Source organism: Zosterops lateralis (assembly GCF_965231275.1).
Source record: "Zosterops lateralis genome assembly, chromosome: 28".
In the NCBI taxonomy this organism is placed as follows: domain Eukaryota; kingdom Metazoa; phylum Chordata; class Aves; order Passeriformes; family Zosteropidae; genus Zosterops; species Zosterops lateralis.
This window is the reverse complement of record NC_139788.1, coordinates 6,207,690-6,230,298: the sequence shown is the minus strand read 5'-3', so window position 1 is coordinate 6,230,298 and position 22,609 is coordinate 6,207,690.

The following is a 22,609-nucleotide window of genomic DNA, read 5'->3' as shown; positions in this document are numbered from 1 at the left end:
TTTTGTGTCCATTTTGTGACCATTTTGCGTCCACCTTGGGTGTAGCCCTGGTCAGGCTCTTGTCCTGTCCAAGGTGTACCTTAAAGTCCTTTCAATAAATATCTATTTTATTCTTATAAATATATAAGAATATTATATATTCTTATAATATATATATTCTTATAATAAATATCTCCTTTGTTCTCCAGCTCTGTCCAGTCTCTGTCCAGCTCAGCCTTCCCTCAGCACCAGAACCACCTGAATTTTTCTTCCCAGAGTGTCTCTCCCTTCCTCAAAGCTGCTCCAGCACCTCCTGCAAATCCCAACTGTCCATGAACCTCTGCTGGAAGTTCCCAATCCCACAGATTCATGTTGTTGGAAGAAGGACCTACTTAAAAAGGCAAATAAGGAGGATGACATGGTAAAATTGTTCAATAAACTTAATCTCATTACTGTTCCTGTTCCAGGGGAACTTTGGGGCTTTTTTATTATTATTATTTAATTTTATTTTACTTCTTTTAGTTCTTTTAAATTTTATTTTTATTTATTTTATATTTTATTTGAGTAAAAATTTTTAAACTTAAATTTTATTGAAGTAAAATTTATTTTACTTAAATATTATATTATATACTTAAATATAAAAATTATTGAAGTTTTTTTTACTTAAATTTTATTGAAGTTTTTTTATTTATTTATTTAAATTTTGTTGAAGTAAAATTTATTTTACTTACATTGAATTTGAGTTTGGAGCTGTGAGTGGATGGATATGAGAGAAAGGATGAGGGAAGGGGATGATAAAAGGGAGAAAATGGGATTTATTAAACATCTACCTCCTAACCCAGGTGACATTTCAGGCTGTGGTGACACCGCTGTCCCCACACCTGGCAGCTGGCAGAAAACAAAAGCACTGACACGTTTTGATCCAATTAACCGTAATTTATTTCATGCTCATCAGCACTTTCCTGCCGGGGGAATTCAGTCTTTTCGCCGGGAATGTACGAGCTCCGCTGGGAGACCCCAGCAGGAAACTTTTCCCTCTTCCCATCCTCGAGGGATGCAGGAATCTCCCGGGTTGGTTTTATCCAGGGTTTTAATCAGGTTTTTATTTGAACCCTCGGAAATTCACGCCCCATCAGCAAAGATGCTGTGGGAGTTTAGGTTTTAAATCCTGCGTTTTTTCGGGGAGTAAAAGTGGGGAAAGTGGAGATTTTTCCTCCAATTTTCAGTGGAATAAAACTGGGGAAAATGGGGATTTTTCCTCTGCTTTTTAGGGAATAAAACTGGGGATTTTTCCTCTGCTTTTTCTGGGAATAAAACTGGGGAAAGGGGATTTTCCCTCCAATTTTCAGTGGAATAAAACTGAGGAAAATAGGGATCTTTCCTCCAATTTTCAGGGGAATAAAACTGGGGAAATGGGGATTTTGCCTCCACTTTTTCGGGGAATAAAACTGGGGATTTTTCCTCTGCTTTTTGGGGGAATAAAACTGTGGATTTTTCCTCTGCTTTTTGGGGGAATAAAACTGGGGAAAGAGAGGACTTCTCCTCTGCTTTTTGAGGAATGAAACTGGGGGAAATGGGGATTTTTCCTTCGGTGAGAATTGTCCCTTCTCCATCTCAGCCTGGAGACGGGAAACCTGGCCTGGGGGAGCTGGGGATGGATTTTTCCCTGGGAATAAATTAAAAATTAATCCCTGGAGGTGCCATTCAGGTATCTTTTCCCTCCGTCCCCCCTCCTGTCTCGCATCTGAGCAAGGTGAGCAGATGTTGTTTTCCTCCTGGAGGTTTGAAATTTACGGCCGCGTCCTCCCTGAGAGGGAAAAAGAGCAGGATGAAGGTCAGGAGGAAGAGGAAGAGGAAGAGGAAGAGGAAGAGGAAGAGGAAGAGGAAGAGGAAGAGGAAGAGGAAGAGGAGGGAGACTCGGGGCTGTCTCCAAGGAATCATCAGGATCCATCCCTGGGGAGTTCAGCAGCCACGAGAAATTGGGGTGAAACCTTAGGGCTGGGCTGAGCACAGGGGTCTGACAGGCCTGGAGCAGCTTCCAGCCCCAAATCCCGCTGGGATCAGAGGCCAGAGTGGGAAAGTTGTGGGGTTGATGGGCATCTCTGGCTGATCCCAGTGGGATTTGGGGCTGGACGCTGATCCCAGGGTGTCTGGACAAGCCCATAGGGAGCTTCCAAACCCAAATCCTGCCAGGGAGAAGCCAGGAAGGGACAGGGGAAGCCGTGGGGCTGTTGGGCATGGCTGGCTCAATTTCCCACCCCCAGGGAACAGGGATTTCAGATTTCGGGGCATGTTTGATCCCTTGCCTGTGGAGGAGATTCCTTTGATGCAGGAGAGGCTCCAAAGCGCTTTAATGCAGAAAATGGTGTGAAGAAAGGAAGGAAAGGGGAAAATCTCTTCTGTCTACGCCACTCGGGGCTGTGCAGGGCTTCCCAAAATCCTCCCCTCAGTCCCATTATCCCAAATTTCCTGATGGAAAAGAATCCCAAAGGATGGGACCTGCATCCTGTCACCCTGGCTGGACTCCGGGGACAGCAAGGATGAGGGAAAATACCTCAACCACCCAGGGACCCCCCAAAATCCCCTTGTCTTGTCCTCAGTCCAGGCAGCTGGGGCATGGGGAGATGTCCTTTCTCCCCAAAACCCCCCAAATCTTCCCAAAACCCCACCAAATCCCTCAAAATCCACGAAAATTCCCCCAAACCCTCTTGCCCTCTTCTCAGTCCAGGCAGCTGCAGCGTGGGGAGTCCCTTTCTTCCAAAATCCCCCCAAAACCCCCAAGTCCTCCCAAAACCCTCCAAAACACCTTTGCCTTCTATTCAGTCCAGGCACCTGCAGCATCAAGAGAGCCCCTTTCTTCCCAAAACCCCCACAAAACCTCACAAAACCTCACAAAACCCCCACAAAACCCACACAAAACACCCCAAAAATCAAAACACCCCAAAACACCCCAAAAATCCTCCCCAAACCCTCTTGCTCTCTCCTCAAACCAGGCAGCTGTGGCATGAGAGAGCCCCTTTGACCCCTCAAACCCTCCAAACCCCCACAAAAACCCCCACAAAACCCCCCATTCCCCACCCTCCTCCTCCTTTCATCTTGCCCTAGGCTGAACTTTCCTTCCTCGTAATCAAGGCCTGCTATTAATGATGCATCAAATTACTCCTGATTAAAAGAACCTTTTCCAGAAGCAGCAGCTCGATGGGGAAGGGGGATCACAAGGGTGAGGGGCACCCACAGGGGGGGATTTTTGGGGGTTTGGGGGGTTATTTAGGGGTCAATGGCTCCACTCCCCAAATCTTCCCGGCCCAGCTTTAATTAAGGGATCAACAAAAATCATCACAAAAGTTGGTGGGCAGCAGGGATGGAGCCCAGAGGAGACAGCAGGGTGTCACCACCTGTCCCTTTAGGGAAAATATCTTTATTTTTTTAAATGCCATCACCTCAGAGAGGACAGGAGGTAGTAATCACCCAATCCCAATAGGGAAAATCTCAGGGATAGGGCGGTAATCGCTGCCACGAGCTCCCGGAGACATTCCGGGGGGGGAATTTTGGGATGTACAGAAAGGATTGAGGAGTCATAACCCCCCAAAACCCACTGGGAGCAGCAGAAGGGTCAGCCCCGGTCCACACCTGGGGAAAGGTGGGGTTTTTTCGGGGGGAAAAGGCTCAGGATGTAGATTGAATCCCAAATGTTTTTTGGGGGGTTATTTTCCCTCTCTCTTTTGGGGCTGTGCAGGACCTCCCAAAATCCTCCCCTGGGCCCCTTTATCCCAAATTTCCTAGTGGAAAGGGATCCCAAATGATGGGACATCACCCTGGCCACACTCAGGGGACACAGGGATGAGGGAAAAGTATCTCCCCAAAATCCCGATTTTCCAGCGTCATTCCCTTCATTTCCTGCAGGATTCTGGCTCTGGTTAATCCATAGAATGTGGGAATTCCCAGGAATGTGGCAATCCCTGATCCCACAGAGCCACTGCAACCCACAAATCCAACCCCAAATCCCAAATATTCCCCAAAATCCCATCCCAAAACAACACAATCCCTTCCCAAAACAAATCCTAATTTTTTTCTCCCAAATCCCACCCCAAAACAACACATAATTCCCAGGAATGTGGGAATCCCCTGACCTCACAGAGCTGCTGCAATCCATGAATCCAACCTCAAATCCCAATTTTCCCCAAAAAACCCCCACATAATTCCCAAGAATGTGGAAATTCCCAGGAGCGTGACAATCCCTGACCCTATAGAGCCACTCCAATCCTAAATCCAATCCCAAACTCATCCCCAAATCCCAATTTTCCCCCAAAAATTTGCATAATTCCCAGGAATGTGGGAATCCCTGACCCCACAGAGCCACTGCGATCCATGAACACAACCCTAAATCCCAAATTTTGCCCCAAATCCCATCCCAAAACAACACATAATCCCCAGGAATATGACAATCCCTGACCCCACAGAGGCACTCCAACCCCAAATCCAATCCCAAATCCAACCCCAAATCCCAGTTTTTCCCCCCAAAATTCCTTCCCAAAACAACACAATGCCAAAATAAATCCCGATTTTCCCCCAAAATCCCTTCCCCATGGAGAATCCACAGGATTTCATCCTCTCCTCTCCCTCATGGTGGGGGAAAAGGATTTGGGATATTCCAGGGAATAAAAAAAAAAAAAAAAAAAAAAAAAAAAAAAAAAAAAAAAAAAAAAAAAAAAAAAGGAAAAGCTGGAGAGGGAAATGTCCAGGCCAGAATTAATGGGTTTTACCTCCATTAACCACCAGGGCTGGCAGGCAGGAATTTTCATTTCCAGCTGAAATTTTTTCTCCTCATTTTTCAAGGAGAGAAAAATCCAGAATAAAAATTATCCTGGTCTCAATTAAAAAAATGAGTCTCGTTTTATTAAAACTAACTCTAATTTATCTCTTTTCCCCCCTGATGGGTTTTTCTGCCAGAAATCCCAACTTTCTGGGAAAATCTGAAATTGTGGCTCAGAGTTGGGGCATCTCCAAGATTTTGGGATCAGGATCAGGAGATTTAGGGTTTTTTTAAATTTATTTTTTCAGGCCCTTTGTGGATCATCCCCGTGCAGATAGCAGAGAGAAGATGGGGAAGTGTAAGAGAAAAAGGGAAAAAAATTAAAATATTCCAGGCTGGGAGGCAGTGAGAGGTCTGGGAAAAGCAGGGGAAAAAAATTGTATTAATTAAGTAATATTTAAATATTTATTTAATTTTGTTTTTTATTATTTATTCTTATTTAAATGCTTGTTTTATTAATGAAGAAATATTTAAATATTTATTAAATTATCTATTGCTATTTATTATTATTAAATGTTTGTTAATTTTATTAATTAGAAAATATTTTAATTGCTTAATTTATTTTATCTTTATTATGTATTATTACCATTATTTTAAAATTTATTTATTAATTATTTATACTTTTATTATTTAAATGTTTGTTTATTAATTAATTAACATTTAAATATTTTACTTTTTATTATTTAAATGTTTATTTGTTTTATTAATTAATAAATATTTCAATATTTATTTATTGCCCAGCCTGGCACGGGGAGGGGGAGATGGAACATCCCAGATTAATTTGAACCAAAAATCCCCCAAAATATTCAATTTTCTGGCAAATCAGAGCAGTGCAGGAATCTGCTGGATTTAAAAAAAAAAAGAAGAAAAGAAAGAAAGAAAGAAAGAAAGAAAGAAAGAAAGAAAGAAAGAAAGAAAGAAAGAAAGAAAGAAAGAAAGAAAGAAAGAAAGAAAGAAAGAAAGAAAAGAAAGAAAGAAAAGAAAGGAAGAAAGCAGGGAAATGAATATTTTAATTTTTTTTCAGCTTTCTAAAAATATATTTTTAAAAGAAAAAAATAAAAATTGTCCAGGCTTGGAAGGAATGGTTTGGCTTTGAGCTTTCAGGGTTGGGGTTTTTATTCTTTTTATTCTTTTTTCATTGCTGTGCCAGCAGCGAGTGCTCGTCCTGCCGGTGCCCTGCTAATAATATTCCATTGTAACACTTTAAACATTACACTTTTTTTTTTTTTTTTTCTGTGTTTAAAGCCTGTGAGGGAAAAGCTCCTGCTGCATATTCAGAGATGTCAGCTCTGCCTTTTGGGGTCTTTTGGGGGGCTGAGGATGGAACCGATGGAAAAATAATAATAATAATTTGTTTTTTAAAATTAAATAAATAACAATAAAAGGCCAAGTTTAAAGGAGCTGCTGGAAAATCCAAGCCCTGGGATGTAGATCCTGGAATGGGGAAAAATATTGGGTAATTGGGATGTAGATCCTGAAACAGGGAAAAAATACTGGGAAATTAGGATGTAGATCCTAGAATAGGGTAAAAAATGCTGGGAAAGTGGGATCCAGGTCGTGGAATGGGGAAAAAGTCTGGGAAATTGGTATCTAGATCTTGAAATGGGGAAAATTGCTGAAAAATTGGGATCTAGATCCTGGAATAGGCTAAAAAGTTGAGAAATTGGGATCCAGGCTCTGGGATGGGGGAAAATGATGGATAATTAGGATATAGATCCTGGAATTGGGAAAAAATGCTGGGAAATTTGGATCACGGCTCTGGAATGCAGCAAGAGTCTAGGAAATTGGGATCTAGATCCTGGAATGTGGAAAATGTTGGAAAATTTGGATTCAGGCCCTGAAACAGGGAAAAATACTGGAGAATTGAGATGTAGATCTCTAAATGGGACAAAATACTGGGAAATTGGGGTCCAGGTTGTGCAATGGGAAAAATGCTGGAAAATTTGGATCAAGATGCTCAAATGGGGCAAAATACTGGGAAGTTGGAATTTAGATCCTGGAATGGGGGAAAATTCTGGGAAATTTGGATCTGGGCTCTGCAATGGGGCCTTGTGCAATCACGAAGCTCCCCCTCCTCTTCCTCCTCCTCTTGTTTTAAGATTAATACAGAAAAATAAACTCCTTTTTCTCGCAATTTTACATCATTTTCCAGTCCAGAAGAACCCAGAGTTTGTCACTTCATCCCTTCCCAAAGAAAAAAATCCTAATTTCACCCCATGAGCCTCCCCCTCATCCCAGACCTCCTCCAGGAGCCGACCCGGCACTGCCAAACCAGCCCTGGATGTTTTTTGTTTTGTTTTGTTTTGTTTTGTTTTGTTTTGTTTTGTTTTGTTTTGTTTTGTTTTGTTTTGTTTTGTTTTGTTTTTCCCATGGAAAACATCCCAAAACAAGGAGATGGAGCAGCTCCAGGTGCAGGATTTGGGACCACGGGAAAGGTCCTTCCTGCCTCAGCTCCAGTGTTTATCCAGCAAGCTCTGGAACTGCAAAATCGTTATTTAAATCATTTAAATAATTTAATATCTTAATAAATCCCATCACTGGAGCTGTTGGAGTCACCCCAGGGTGGGATTTGGGGGAGTTATTCTGGCCGGGAATGGGAGCAGAGCATGGCTGGGCACCCCAGAGATGAGGGGAAGGAGCAGGTTTGGATCCAAAACCAGGTGAGGTTTTGGTTGGGGAGGCAGAAAAACATCCCAGAAACCCCCAGGAAGGTGGGGAAATAATCCCAGAAACTCCCAGAAAAGTGGGAAAAACATCCCGGTAACCCCCAGAAAGATGGGAAAACATCCCAGAAACTCTGAGAAAAGGGGGAAAGCATTGCAGTAACTCCCAGGAAAGGGGGTGGATTTGGGAACCCAATGGAAAATGGGATTTTCTCTCTTTCCTCGCCTCCTGCCGAAGATTTTAAATAAATGAAAAAGTATTGCGTCAGTGGGGAGCAGAGTGAGGATCACAGGTGAGCTCGGAGCCTCAGCGCCAGGTCTGCCACGGCCCCAGCGCGGCGGGATGAGGCTGAAATCGCTCCTGGAAAAGTTGGGAATGAAGGGAATTGTCGGGAGAATCGCCGGGAAGCAGCGGTTTAACAAAGCCTGGCGTTAATGACCCGCAGTGCAGGCGTTAATTAATGGATGCTGCTCCCATCGCTCACATCTAGCCCCGGGTTTCACCCTCTGCAGCAGGTCCCGGAGATCCCAAATCCCAAATCTTGGGGCTGGAAGGTTGGGACCACCTTCTGCACCCCCCAAACCCTCCATTGCCAGGACCTCAAACTCCCAAATCCCTGTGCCAGGACTCCGAACTCCCAAATTTCCCTGCCAGGACCCCAAAGCCCCGTGCCAGGACCCCAAACCTCCCTGCCAGGACCCCAAAGCCCCGTGCCAGGACCCTAAACCTCCAAATTCTCCTGCCAGGACCTCAAATCTCCATGCTAAGACTCCAAATCCTCATGCCAGGACCCTCAAACCGCCATGCCAGGACCCCAAATCCCCAAACCCGTGTGCCAGGACCCCCTAACCCCCAAATCCCACTGCCAGGACCCCAAGACCTCCTTGCCAGGACCCTCAAACTCCCATATTCTCCTACCAGAACCCCAAATCCCTATACCAATATCCCAAATTCCCATGCCAGGACACCAAATCTCCCTGCCAGGACCCCAAAACCCCCAAATCTCCCCGCCAGGACCCCAAATTCCCATTCCAGGACCCCACGGGGCTGGCTGGGTGATTGACAGCTGTCACTCAACGCCGTCTCTTCCCGGCACATGAATATTCATGGCATGTTTTCCCGATGCTGCTGCGGGCCCCTCCCGTGGGTTCTCACCATTAACTATTCATGGAGCACCAGGAAAAAAAAATAAATTAAAAAATGCAAATTCCAGCAGGTTTGGAATCGGGAATCGGCTCCTCTAGGCCTGGGGAGGCCACCCTGATCCTCCAGGTGCAGAAAATGCTGGAAAAAAACAGGAAAATGTGGATTTCTGCCTTCATTTTCCGCTCTTCCAGGGTGCTGGAGACAGCCAGGGACACCGGAACACCCACGGGTGACCTTGGGTAGTCACTGCCACCACCCTGGATGTCCACAACCCTCAGCCCCTTTGGAATATCCCTGGAAGAGCCCAGAGCTCCAGCTGGCCCTGCCACAGGGATGTGCCCCCGTGCCCTGTAGAGCCCATTCCAGGATCTACATCCAAATTTCCCAACATTTCCCCCACTCCAGGATCTATATCCAAATTTCCCAGCATTTTCCCCCATTCCAGAGCCTGAATCCAAATTTCCCAATATTTTCCCCATTCCAGGATCTACAACTCAATTTCCCAGAATTTTCCCTCATTCCAGAGCCTGGATCCCATCCTGAACCCTCCACGATTTTGTCCTAAATCCAGCACCACATCCTGAGTCTCCAGGGCTTCATCCCAAATCCAGGGCCCCATCCTGATCCTCCCAGGGCTCCATCCTTGATCCAGCACCCCGCCCTCATTCTCCAGGGATTCATCCCTAACTCAGGGCTCCATCCCTGATCCAGCACCACATCCTGGACCCGCCCCCCTGTCCCCGCCCCCCCAGGGTTTTATCCCTAATCCTGGGCCCCATCCTGATCCCTCCAGGTTTCATCCCTAATTCAGCATCCCAGATTGAGCTTTCCAAGGTTTCATTCTTCCAGCGCCACATCCTGACCCCCCCCCAGGGTTTTATCCCTGATCCAGCACCACATCATGAGTCTCCAGGGCTTCATCCAGAATCCAGGGCCCCATCCTGAGTCTCCAAGGTTTTATCCCTAATCCAGGGTCTCACCCCGATCCCCTCAGGGCTCTACCCCCATCCCAGCCCGAATCCTTCCCTCGGGTGTTTTCCCATCCACGCTGGAACATCCCAAAGGATCCGACCTTGGTGAATCCCTGCCGGCCCCGCGACCCCCATCCCGAGGGGGCACAGAGGGGCTTGGAGGAAGAGGAGGAATCATCTCGGCCCTTTCCCACGCTCACTCCTCCCCGGCTCACCTTTCCCGGCACGTTTTTGATCGCGGAGAAGTCTCGGAGCGCCGCGATTCCGCGATTCCCTCCTCCCACCCTCCTCCCGGCTTCTCTTAGTTTAAACACACGGACGCATGAAAAATAAATGTTGCCGAGGAAAGACAGCGGCAGAGGGCTGGGAAGCAATTAGCATCCAAAGAGGCGTAATTAGTGCTCAGAATGCGAGCGGCAGAGAAGAAATAAAAGCGGCGTTCGGATGCGATCAGGGTCGTGCCTGAATTACAAACCGTTAACTGAATCGCTAATTAAGCGCAGGGTGTGAATCACGGCTTATTAAGGGCTCGGCGCGGGCTCTGCCAGCGGGGACTGTAAGGGGACAGAGGGACAATAATGGGACAGAGGGACCGTGATGGGATGGAGGGACAATAATCGGGACAAAAGGACAATGATGGGACAGAGGGACAGTGTTGGGGACAGAGGGACAATGATGGGACAGAGGGACTGTGATGGGGACAGAGGGACCATGAGGGGATGGAGGGATAATGATGGGACAGAGGGGTAATGATGGGACAAGAGTGGGACAGTGACGGGACAAGGGTGGGACAGAGGAACAATGATGGGACAGAGGGGCCATGGTGGGGCAAAGGAAGGTGGTGGGATGGAGGAACAACGATGGGACAAAGGGACTCTGGTGGGACAAGGGGACCATGGTGGGACAGGAGAATCTGCTGGGACAGAGGGTCCACCATGCGACAGAGGATGTGACATCCCTGGTGGTATGGCATGATCCTCAGTGACACTGTACCACCCTCAGTGTGGTGCGGTCCCTGATGCCATCCTCAGTGACACTCTGTGACCTTCAGTGATACTCTGTGATCCTTGGTGATGTGGTGTGACCCTCAGTGACACGGTGCCACCCTCCGTGTGGTGCTGTGGTCCCCAGTGCCATCTTGTGTCCTGCCTCCCACATTCCCATTCCCTGAATCCCAGTGTCCTGCATCCCTGTACCCCTGCACCCTCACCCCTCATATCTCCAGTTCCCAGCCCTGTTCCCATCTGCAGTTCCCATCCCCATTCCCATCCCAATTCCCAGCCCCAGTTCCCAGCCCTGTTCCCATCTGCAGTTCCCATCCCCATTCCCATCCCAATTCCCATCCCCATCCCAGTTCCTACCCCAATTCCCAGTCCTCATCCCTGTCCCCAGCCCCAATTCCCAGGCCCATTCCTAGCCCCACTCCAATCCCAGTTTCCATCCCAATTCCCAGCTCCATTCCCATCCCTGTTCCCATCCCAGTTCCCAGCCTCAATTCCCATTTCCTGCATCCCCACTCGGAGCAGGAGCGCCCAGAGCCCAGCCCAGGGCTGGGAATAGGGCCAAGGATTAATTAATAAATTAATTAATCAATCATTCCTGCTTTATTCACCCCAGATACGTCTCTCGAAAGGCCTGACGAGCTTTTCCTGGGGGGGAATCAGCTGCCCTCGGTGTCCTCCTTCTCCTTTGCTTCCCAACCTTTTTCCTTTTTTCTCCTCAGGATCGTTTTCATCTCCACCTTTCTCTTTCCCCTATTTTTCCCGTTTTACCCAGGAACGTGAAGCGTTTTCCCCGGGAATGTGAGGAGCTTTTTTACCCGGGAATGTGAGGAAATCTCCAACTCGAAGCAGGGATGAAAGGCAAAGAGAAAAGGTCCTGGGCGATCAAAGGGAGCCTCATCTATTTTAATGAGGCTCCTCCGAGCATTCCAGAGGGTTTGGAAAAGGAAAGGGGCTTTCCGGAGATCAAAACTCCGCATGAGGAGCTGAGGGGGGCTAGGAGAGGGAGAGGAAGAAGGGGAGGAAGGGAGGGGTGGTTGGGAATATAAAGATGGAGCTGCGGATACGAGAGATCCGTTTGGAGCTTCCCGATATCCGTGATGGAGCTGAGCATCGCGGAGGACTCGGGCAGAACCACCAAGGAACATCCCTGTTGCCAAATTCGGTGCCTTTCCCATCCTGCCACTCCCAAATCCGGGAACAGAGGGCTGGGGATGGGCAGGGACACGGGGACATGTCCCCACTTGTCTCTAGAGGACACCGAAAGAACGACACTCACGCAGTCAGGTCGTCAGGGCGAAAAGAGGGAAGTTTATTTTTCAACCTCAATTTATACAGATTCTGGACAATGACCAGGGATTGGACAAACGAGGTTGACACCTCTTCAACCACACTGAACCAAACTCGAAGTCCATCAATTGTCCCTCCTCCAGAGAGGAATGATAAGCAAGAAGAACAGTTTACAATGACATCACTCTGTTTACATGAAAATCTGTGAGAAACTCCACTAAAAAAAAAAAATGCAAACATCAGAAGGCTGAAAAAGATCAGGGTGACAGCCACTTGTCACTCTGGGAGGATCAAAGAGCTACTGGGATGATCACAGGAAGGGACAACCTAAAACCCCCCTGTCCACCAGCACATCCCACAAATCCCCAAGATCCAACTCCAAATCCCAGCTCTTGTAGGACACCAGAGCCAAGGGATGATCGCCAGGCTGGAATTTCTCCACCAGTAGGAAAAAAAATCCAACGGGAACAGAAGCAAAGTGGGAGAAAATGAAGACATGAGGAGCAGTTATCCCTCCCCAGATCCTTTGGAGATGAAATCTTTTCTTCTTTTATGAAGGATTTATCAAGTTTAGTTTGAAATCACCGAGGAAGATTCCCTGTTTGGATAAGCCTCTGGCTTGTGCTGGATTAATGTCCTGAGCTGGGAACTGGAGGATGCTTGGGAATATCATAATGAGGAACAGCAAACAGAAACGAGGAGAAATGATCTCACTGATTTTCTAGGGCCAGGAATTCCAGGGTGAGGCCTGGCAGGGACTCCTGGAGCCCTGGCTGACCCTTGGGATGCAGGAAACTGCTGGAGTGATGAAGATTCCTCGGGTTTTCTGTAACTTTGGGTTGTTTTTTGGGTTTTTTGGGGTTTTTTGTTTGTTTGTTTGTTTTGGTTTGTTTTGTGTTTGTTTTTTTTTTGTTTTGTTTTTTTTTTTTTTTGTTTTGTTTTTTTGGTTGGTTGGTTGGTTGGGTTTTTTTTTTTTTTTTGGGGGGGGGGCGTCCAGAGGAGGGAAAATGGGAGGAATCCCAGCACTGCTGCAGGTCAGATACCTGGAGCTTCCCGACCAAGGATTGTCACGGGAATAAAGCAATTCCCAGCTGGTGATCCCTCAGGCCTTTTCCCAGCTCAGGATTGTCATGGAATAAAGCAATTCCCAGCCAAGGATTGTCATGGAATAAGGCAATTCCCAGCTGATGATCCCTCAGGCTTTTCTGGGAATGTCACGGCTCAATCCAGCAGGGAGAGATAAGGAATAAACATCCCCAGGGAAAAGGGGAAATGCTGGAGAAGGGATGGGGAATGTGGAAAAGGGGATCCCCACAGGGGGATGCTGCTCCCACTCCCCAAGTCTGGTGTGTCTGTGCATGGGAAGATCCCAGGAGACCTCCGGGAATTCCAGGGGTTCATCATAGAACCTTGGGATGGTTTGGGTTGGAAAGGATCTCAAAATCCATCTCATTCCATGGGCAGGGACACCTCCCACCATTCCAGGGTGCTCCAAGGTGGCCTTGGACAATTCCAGGGATATGACAGCTTCAGCTTCTCTGGGAATTCCATCCCAGCCTCTCCTCACCTTCACAGCCAGGAATTCCTTCCCAAAAATCCCCAAATCTCCCCTTTTCCAATTTAAAGCCATTCCCTGTGTTTCGTCCCTCCATTCCTTGTCCCAAATCCCTCTCCAGCTCTCCTGGAGCCTCTTTAGGCTCTGAGCTCCCCCTGGACCCTTCCCTTCTCCAGGTGAACCTTCCCAGCTCTTCCAGCCTGGCTCCAGAGCAGCTCCAGCAATTCCACATCCTCCTTTTTCCAGGGAGGAGCCGGCAGGACCCTCAAATTCCAGGGCTGCGCCCTTCCTCCTCCTCCTCTTCCTCCACGATCCGCATTCCGCCCGCGGATCCCACAATAAGCCGCTGCCTGCAGATCTTGGGAAAAAATAAATAAATAAAAAATTAATCCCAATTGCTGCGAGCGAGGCACGGCGCGCTTGTAATTGCGGCCCGTTAATTAGGGCGCTGTAATTGGATCCGGCGCTCCCTCCAAATCCAATTACCTGGGATTGGAGCCGTGCCAGGGCACCGAGAGTGGGATGCGGCCACGCCAGGGTCTCCTCCTCTCGTTCCTAAAACTTTATCCCTGTCCTGTTTCGGAGAGGAAAGCTGAGAAAGTCTCCAGCTCCCTATCACAGCCCAAAAATCACTCCCCCAATCCCTTTTTTTTTTTTTTTTTTTTTTTTTTTTTTTTTTTTCCTTCCTGCTGAGCTGGGAAGGGTGTCCAGCTCCTTATCACAGCCCTAAAATCCTTCTCCCGATCCCTTCTCCCATCCCAGGGAGGCTGCCAGAGCCTCCTTTATTTAATAAAGATTAAATAATATGTATTTAAAAAAGGAAAATATTGAACTACACGGAACAATCGTCCCCTTTTAAAATCCACAGATAAAACCTGGAATTGTTTCCTGAGGAGAACGGGGAAATCCCGGCTATGGTTTTATGGAGTCGCTGCTCTGGAGTCTTCTGGAAGGTGGAGCAGAGGCTGGGCTGGGAGGAAGGAATTTGGGATCATTTTAGTTAAAGGCAGGTGGAGGGAAGGGAAAGGGAAATGGGTCACATCCCGCTGTGCCCACGCCTCTCCTGGGGCAGGAGGTGACAGATCCGAGCCCAGGGAAGCTCAGCCCCTGTTCTACTTCAGGCCTTGAATTTTCCCCCTGCCACAAACCCCACGGGAAGCACTTAGGAATCCAAACCCCACCCGGAACTGCTCATCCCCCGTCCCAGTGCCCCCCGAGCCCGCGGCAGTGCCCGGGCAGGCTACGGTGCCGCCGTGCCCAGCCCAGCCTGCTGCTGCCCTCTGCCGCGGGGAAGCTACTGCCGGGGAATTCCTCCTCCCGGGAAAGCCGCTCGCTCCCCGGGGAAAAGCTCCTGCCAGGACGGACCTGGTCGGGGCGGACAGCGCAGAGCACCCCGCTGGCTCTGCACCCAGAACAAAGATGCTCTGGATCCCAGGACAAAGATGCTCTGCACTGCAGGGTCAGGGATGTTCTGGACCCCTGGATAAGGATGTCCCACTCTGCAGGACAAGGATGCTCTGGACCCTGAGAGGAAGATGTTTTGGATTCCATGGTCGGGATGCTCTGCATCCCAGGACAAGGCTGCTCTGGATCCTAGGACAAGAATGCTCTGGGATCCAGGGTCAGGACACTCTGGATCCCAGCACTGGGAAGCTCTGGATCCCAGCACAGGGATCCTGCCCCACAGTAGCTTCGGGAGCCATGCATGGGGCAGGAGGGGTGAATGTCCTGGGAATCTCCCAGTCCCAGGAGAGGCAGCACTGCGGAGGGGGCGGGGGGCGCACAGAGGCAGCACTGCGGGGGGGGGGGGGGGGCGCGCACAGGGAGCACAGCAAGGGCTCCAGAGCTGGGGGCACCACCAGAAAATCCCTGGGGATGGGAAACTCCATTCCTTGGGAGGGGATCAGCCTCATCCCACGAGGAGAAGGCCACAGGTCCCCACCAGTCCCCTCAGCAGGGACAGGGTGAGGTCACAGCCCTCAGCACCCCCAGGAACCCATCCCCAATTCCCTTCACTCCCAATCCCATCCAGCACCCGCTGTGCCCATTCCTGCGTGTCTCCCCAGGGCCTATTAACATAATTAATTAAGCCAGAGGACCCATGGATGATCTAATTACAAACGAGCCCAGAACTGATTTCCCTTTTAATTAATTTGTATTATTTACACCCAGCTGCAACCCGGGCACAGCCACAGGAAATGTCTGCAAAGGGACAGGAGGTGACACTTTGGCGACGCTTTGGTACTTTGGTGATACTGAGACAAGGCAGGGACCCCAGGAGGGTGTGGGAAGGGGGGCACAGCTGATTTGGGACCTGCAAGGGGACACGGAGGGAGCATCACCAAGTGCCAACATCCCGCGGGGATGTGATGTCCCCAAAGGGAGGTGGGGGTGCCCTGGGGACCCCCAAGGGACACGTGGGGACCTCGAAGGGTCCCGGCCGCAGGACCTCACTAGAGGGCAGCAAAATGCTGCCGTTCCCAGGGCTGGTGGCACGCGACCACCCCCCCTGTGCTGGTGACAATGTTACCCTTGGGAACCTTCGGGACTTGGGGGTGGCTCTTCCCAGAACTCCTGGAAGTGCCATTGATTCACCTGGAATAAAATAATTGTCACCGGGAATAAAACCGGGATCACTTGGAATAAAACAGGGTTCATCTGGAATTAAACAAACAGGGGTCACCTGGAAAAAATATTTATCATCTGGAATAAAATAATTGTCACCCTGGAATAAAACGGGAATCACTTGGAATAAAATAATTGTCACCTGGAATGAAACAAACAGGGGTCACCTGGAATTAAACATGCACAGGGCAGGGGAGCACCTTGGCCAGGTTGGGTGACACCAAAGTGACATTGTCCCCATGGCTGGGGACCCTGGGCACTGATCCAGACCCCCACTCAGGATGAAAATTCCTCTCCCAAGGACAAGGATCCATCTGGACCCTGCACAAGGAAATGGGATCACCCAGAGGAGGAACTGGAGCCGTGGGAAGGAGATAGAACCTGGCCACGGCTGGATCTGGGATCCTCCCTGCTCGGAATTCCCGTGGTTGGGGCAGCGAAATTCCAGGAAAACCCTTGGGACACGAACTCAGCTGGTCAGCAGCAGCAATCAAAGCTGATCACCTGGAGTTAAATAATTGTCACCTGGAGTAAAACAAACAGGGATCATCTGAAGGGTGGCACAGGATGGTGGAGGTGGCACAGGACAGACAGGGGGTGGGTGACACTGGACAGTAAGAGGTGACAGAGGACAATCAGGGAGTGGCACAGGACAATCAGAGGGTGACACAGGACAGGATTGTCCCTGTCCCTGAGGCCACCACTGCCCTTTGCCACCACACCCTGCACAGGGATCAGGAACTTTTCCCGAGGGATGGATCCGTGCCCATGGACCGGCACAGATCCCACCTAGCCAGGAGATTCTCTGCCAAGGTCGGTGTCCTGCAGGGACATTTACCTTCCTTGCTGACACTTCCTTGGTGTCCCCCTCTCCAGAGGACTCCCAGATCCAACAGCTGCCGGATTTTCCCTTGGAATAATCCTGCTGAGATTTCCCTAATCCCTGGGTGACTCATCTGCCTGCCTGGATGTCCTGCCCTAATTACCAGCGCCCTCCTCAGCCTCGGCTCTCCCCCTGCACAGCCCCATTTTCCAGCAGGAAATTCCAGAGTTTTCCTGCTTTCCTAGACCTGGGATCACCCCCTGCCTCTCATTATTACATCCCAAAAGTTCCCATTTTCCACAGAACATTCCCGACTATTCCTGCTTCCCCAGACGTGGGAATACTCCCTGTTTCCCATTATTAACTCCCAAAAATCCCCATTTTCCAGCTGAAAATTCTGCCATTTCCTTCTTCCTCAGATCCAGGAACAATCCTTGCCTCCAATTACCTGCAAAAAATTCTCATTTTCCAGCAGAACATTCCCAAGTGTTCCCACTTCCCCAGACCTGGAAGTGCTCCCTGCCTTCCATTATTACCTCCCCTAAAAAATCCCATTTTCCAGCAGAAAATTCTATCATTTTCCTGCTTCCTCAAATCTGGGAACACTCCCTGTTTCCCATTATTACCTCCCATTTCCCAGCAGAAAATTCCAGAGTTTTCTGGCTTTCTTAGATCTGGGATCACCCCCTGCCTCTCATTATTACCTCCCCTAAAAATCCCTCATTTTCCAGCAGAACATTCCTGCTTCCTCAGACCTGGGAATACTCCCTGTTTCCCATTATTAACTCCCAAGGACTCTCATTTTCCAGCAGAACATTACCAAGTGTTCTCGCTTCCCAAGACCTGGAAGTACTCCCTGCCTCCCATTATTACCTCCCCTAAAAAAAATCCCATTTTCCAGCAGAAAATTCCAGCATTTTCCTACTTTCCTAGATCTGGGAATACTCCCTGCTTCCCATTATTACTTCCCAAAAACCTCCCTAAAAATCCCCGTTTTCCAGCAGAAAATTCCAGAGTTTTTCTGCCTCTCTAAACCTGGGAACACACCCTGTTTCCCATTATTACCTCCCAAAAATTCCCATTTTCCAGCTGCAAATTCCAGGAATTAAGTCATTTCCAAGGCAGGAGCTGGATGTGGAGCAGGAGCTCAGCCCCAGCCCCAATTTCCCTGGAGATGAACCCCTCACAAAGTTCCAACACGGAGCAAAACAAGGCCAAACTCCTGGGAGAAGCTCCTGGAGCCAAGAAATCCAAAAATCCGAGGAGAAACAGATGTCCACAGGCAGAGCAGGGGGATCAGCTTGCAGCAGGACAGGAATACAGAGGGAAAATACCCTCAATTTTTTCCTGTTTTGGGGAAAATTTTCTCAGGGATGGGAAACTGGGAGCTGGAATTTGGAATTAGGGTTTGGGTAGGAAAGGGGAATTTCTCCCAGAGTTTTTAGTGGGAATAATTGGAGGTTAAATTCCTGATGGATCCACATTAAAGCCATAAAACCCAACCCAAGGGATCAGAATCAAGGACTGTGAGGATTTGTTTTCCCAAAAGGCTGGGTGTGAACTGGCTGGTATGAATCCCAGAGTTATCCCAGGCCCTGCCTCTTCCCCAAATCCTGCCCCCAACAGTGCTGTCCCAATCTCATCCCTTCCCTGGCAAATCCAGGTCACCATCTGTTCTGCCTCCAGCCTCTGGCTGGGCGACAGCTCCTGCCTCTGCAGGAGATCCAGGAGCTATTCCCACATTCCCCTCCAGCCCTCATAATCCCCAAGGACACAAGAGCAGAGCATGCTGGTAATCTGTGGAATAACCAGGAACATCCTCAGGAGATTCCCAATTTCCAATTCGTGGAGGAATTCTCCCTGCTCTGTTTCCCAGATTTGTTTTCCATCTTCCACCCCACAGCGAAAGGGACACAGAGGAGACTCCCAGGCCTTCCAATCTCCACAATTCCAGCCTCTGGAGGAAATTTTTCAGGAGTTTTCCAGCCTTTTAAAGGCTGGGAAAAAAAAAAAAAAAAAAAAAAAAAAAAAAAAAAAAAAAAAAAAAAAAAAAGTAGGGAAAAGCTGTTTCCCCTCTCAGGAGCCTCCCGGGCCTGGAGCAGCTCCAATCTGGCTCCTTTCCCATCTCCTACTGCTTCCTGACAGTTATTCCTAGGAAAAATAAAGAAAGCTGTTCCTGAATGTTTTACCTGCTGGACAAGGCAGGTCTGGCCGTCCCTGAGTAACTCCTTCCTTGTCCCATCAGTGACAGCCGAGGGTGACACAGCAGGGGCCAGGATCCACATCCCAACAGATCCCATCCAGGAATCCCCTCCTGCATTCCTGCACCTGCCTCTGGCTCACAGGAGAAGGTTTTAAAGAATTAAAATTCAGGTTTGATCCGAAAGCTCCTCCCAGGGGTGGGGAAAAGTGAACAGACACAAATCCCGAATGTCAGCGAGGCACAGGGGCCGTTGTGGGGTGGAGGAAGCACAGGGAGCTTCTTCCTCGCTGGATGGAGCAGGAACTGGGATGGATACTGCTCTCCTGCAAGGTGTCCTTCAGCTGGAATCCTTTATTCCATCTGGAACCTCTCTATTTCAGCTGAAAGCCTTTATTCCACCTGGAATCTTTCCTGGAACAGCCTCATTCCAGAAGGAATCCTTTTATTTCTGGATAGAACCCCTTTATTCCACCTGTAACCCCATTATCCCACCTGGAACCCCTTTATTCTACCTGGAACCCCACTATTCCCTCTGTAACCCCTTTATTTCAGTTAGAACCCTCTTATCCTAGCTGGAATCCTTTTATTTCCTGCCAGAATCCCTTAATTCCATCTGTAACCCCATTTTTCCATCTGCAATCCCATTCTTCTATCTGTAACCCCATTATCCTGGCTGTAACCCCTTTATTCCAGCTGAAATCCTGTTATTTCCTGCTGGAACTCCTTAATTCCATCTATAACCCCATTATTCTATCTGAAACCCCTTTATCCCACCTGTAACCCCATTATTCCACCTGTAATCCTTTATTCCAGCTGAAATCCTTTATTCAATCTGTAACAGTTTAGTTCCATCTACAACCCTATTATTCCACCTGGAACCCCACTATTCCTTCTGTAACCCGTTTATTCCACCTCTAACCCCTTTATTCCACCCAAAATCTATTATTCCACCTGAAATATTTTTATTTCCTTCTGGAACCCCCTAATTCCACCTTTAACCCCTTAATTCTACCTGTTAATCCTTTATCCCTATTGTCACCTTTTATCTCACCTGTAACCCTTTATTCCATCTGTAACCCTATTATTCCACCTATAACCCTTTTATCCCACCTGTAACCCTTTATTCCAGCTGAAATCCTTTATCCCAGCCGGATCCTCTCGGTCCCAGGTGCCCCGGAGGCAGCAGCAGCTGTCCCCTCTCTGTCCTCAAGGGTGACACTTTCCATCCATCCCCTCATCCCGCCGGTTGCCGTGGCAACTCTTAGGCAGAAGGGAGCTTCATTATCAGTTTCTCTACAGAATCCATTAAAAAAAAAAAAATCCTCGGATGAAATTTTGTTTTCTCCCTTGCTGCCGTGAAATGTCACGGATTTGTTCTTGATCCTTCCCAAAGTGAATTTTTTCCAGGATTCTGAGAGAATCCCTGGGATATCGACTCATCCCAGCCTCGGGAATAAAGCAGAGAGAGCAGCATCCTGCGAAAAAAAAAAAGCAGAAAACCTCCTCTAGGCAATTCCCGAGCTTCAAGGAAGGCGTGAATCGTTAATTAAACAGCAATCAGCTGTTTCCAAGGGGGAAAATAACCTTCCCTGAGGAGCAGGGGTGCCCTGGAATCAATCCCGCTGAGCAATTCCCGGACATCCAGGATGAATCCCGGGAATGCAGAGCAGCAGGTTGATGAGTCGGGCGGAGGAATGTGAGAAAACCCGGAAGGAAATGCCAAACAAATCACAGATTCCCTTTTTTTTTTTTTTTTTTTTTTTTTTTTTTTTTTTTTTTTTTTTGTGGCGCTGCCAAGGCCTCATCCCACACAGGCCAATCCCACTCTTTCCCCTCTCATCCAGAGTTTTTTAGGATCTATTCCCACCTCGGGCTGACGTGTTCCCTGCAGGGTGTGACTCCAGGAACACTCCAGAGCTTTTGAAAACTCACTCAGGAAGAGGGAGCTGGGAAAACGGGAGAGTTGCAGCATCACTGATCCCTCTCTCTCCCAGGGCAGGAGATTCCTAGAAATGCCCATCAGCCTGGAAATCCCATCCCAGGGAAAAAAAAAAAAAAAAAAAAAAAAAAAAAAAAAAACCCACACTGGGAAGGAGTCAGCAAATCCTCGTGTTTCATCACGGTGGAGTGGTGGAGCAGAGCACATGGAAAAAGGGCCGGGATGAGGTTTGAGAAAGGTCATTGCAAATCCCGGGAGCGTGGTGGGGTTGGAGAGGGATCCCAGGAATTCTAGGTGGGATTGGCACTGTGCTGGGGACAAGAGGGCAGGGAATAGGTCTGGGAAGCAGGGAGGGGACTGGGAGCAAAAACTGGAAGCGGAGAGGGGACAGAGAACAGGGAAGGGACAAGGAACAGAGTTTGGAAACATGAGGGCACAGGGAGCATTTGGAAGCACAGAGAGGAGACAGGGAATAGGGTGGGGACAGGGAAAAGAGAAGGGACAAGAAACAGAGTTTGGAAGCAGAGAGGGGACAGAGAACAGAATTTGGAAGCACAGGGAACAAGGCTGGGAAGCAGGGAGGGGACAGGGAATGAATGGAAAGGGACAAGAGCTTGGAAGCTGTGAGGGCTCAGGGAGCAGAATTTGGAAGCAGGGAGGGCACAGGGAATGGAGAGGGGACAGGGAACAGGGCTGGGGACATCCCCTCAGCCTTTCTTGTATGGCCATTCCCAGCTCTCTGCTGCCTCAGCTCCACCACAAATGCCCAGGGAGACTCAAATAACGCAGATTTTTGTGGGTAATGCAGATTTTATAGAGCATAGACCCACACCAGGATGACAACTAAGCAGGCAGAGCTCCGTGTCCTGCCAGGAAATCACTTCAGGAGGCTCCAAATCCATTCTTCCCCCTCCTCCTGGGAGGTCCTGAGGAGGCCTGGATCAATCAGCTGTTGGATTTTGGGAGCAGCAGAGAGCTCCCATCGATGAGGGAGAGGCTCCTGCTGCATTGAAAGCCCCGTGGTCACTGTCAGGAGCCCGCCAGGAGCAATTCCTGGCTGTGTGATTGCATTTCCAACAGGAGATTGATCCTTGGGAGGTCACATTTATTTCCCAGCATCTAAAATTGGATGAGTGACAGCAAGGGCACCGCAGGGATCTCTGCAATAATCCCAGGAAGAAGAGGATGGAGCAGCAGGGAGCCTGTTGGTTTTCCACAGGGATGGGAGGGATGAGGCTCCTCTCCAGGGAGCTGCCAGATTTACAAAGCACTGGATAAAAGCACAGGTAAATCCTGATGAGGGAAGAGAAAAAGATGGAGCAGCATCCATCAAAGCCTGTCCTTCTCCAAAATTCTCCAATTTTGGGGGAATTGTGAGTTTTGGTTTGTCCCAGAACAGGGGAGGGCTGTTTCTGGCAGTGCTCAGGCAGTGGATACTCCAAGAGATTTGTGATCCAAGGCCTCCACCTGCCTGGAATGGTGATTCTCCATCCCCTGGGATTTGCAGGGAATAAAAACTGGTAGAAAGAAAAAGGAAAAAAAAAAAAAAAAAAAAAAAAAAAAAAAAAAAAAAAAAAAAAAGGAAGGGGTGTGAGGAAGA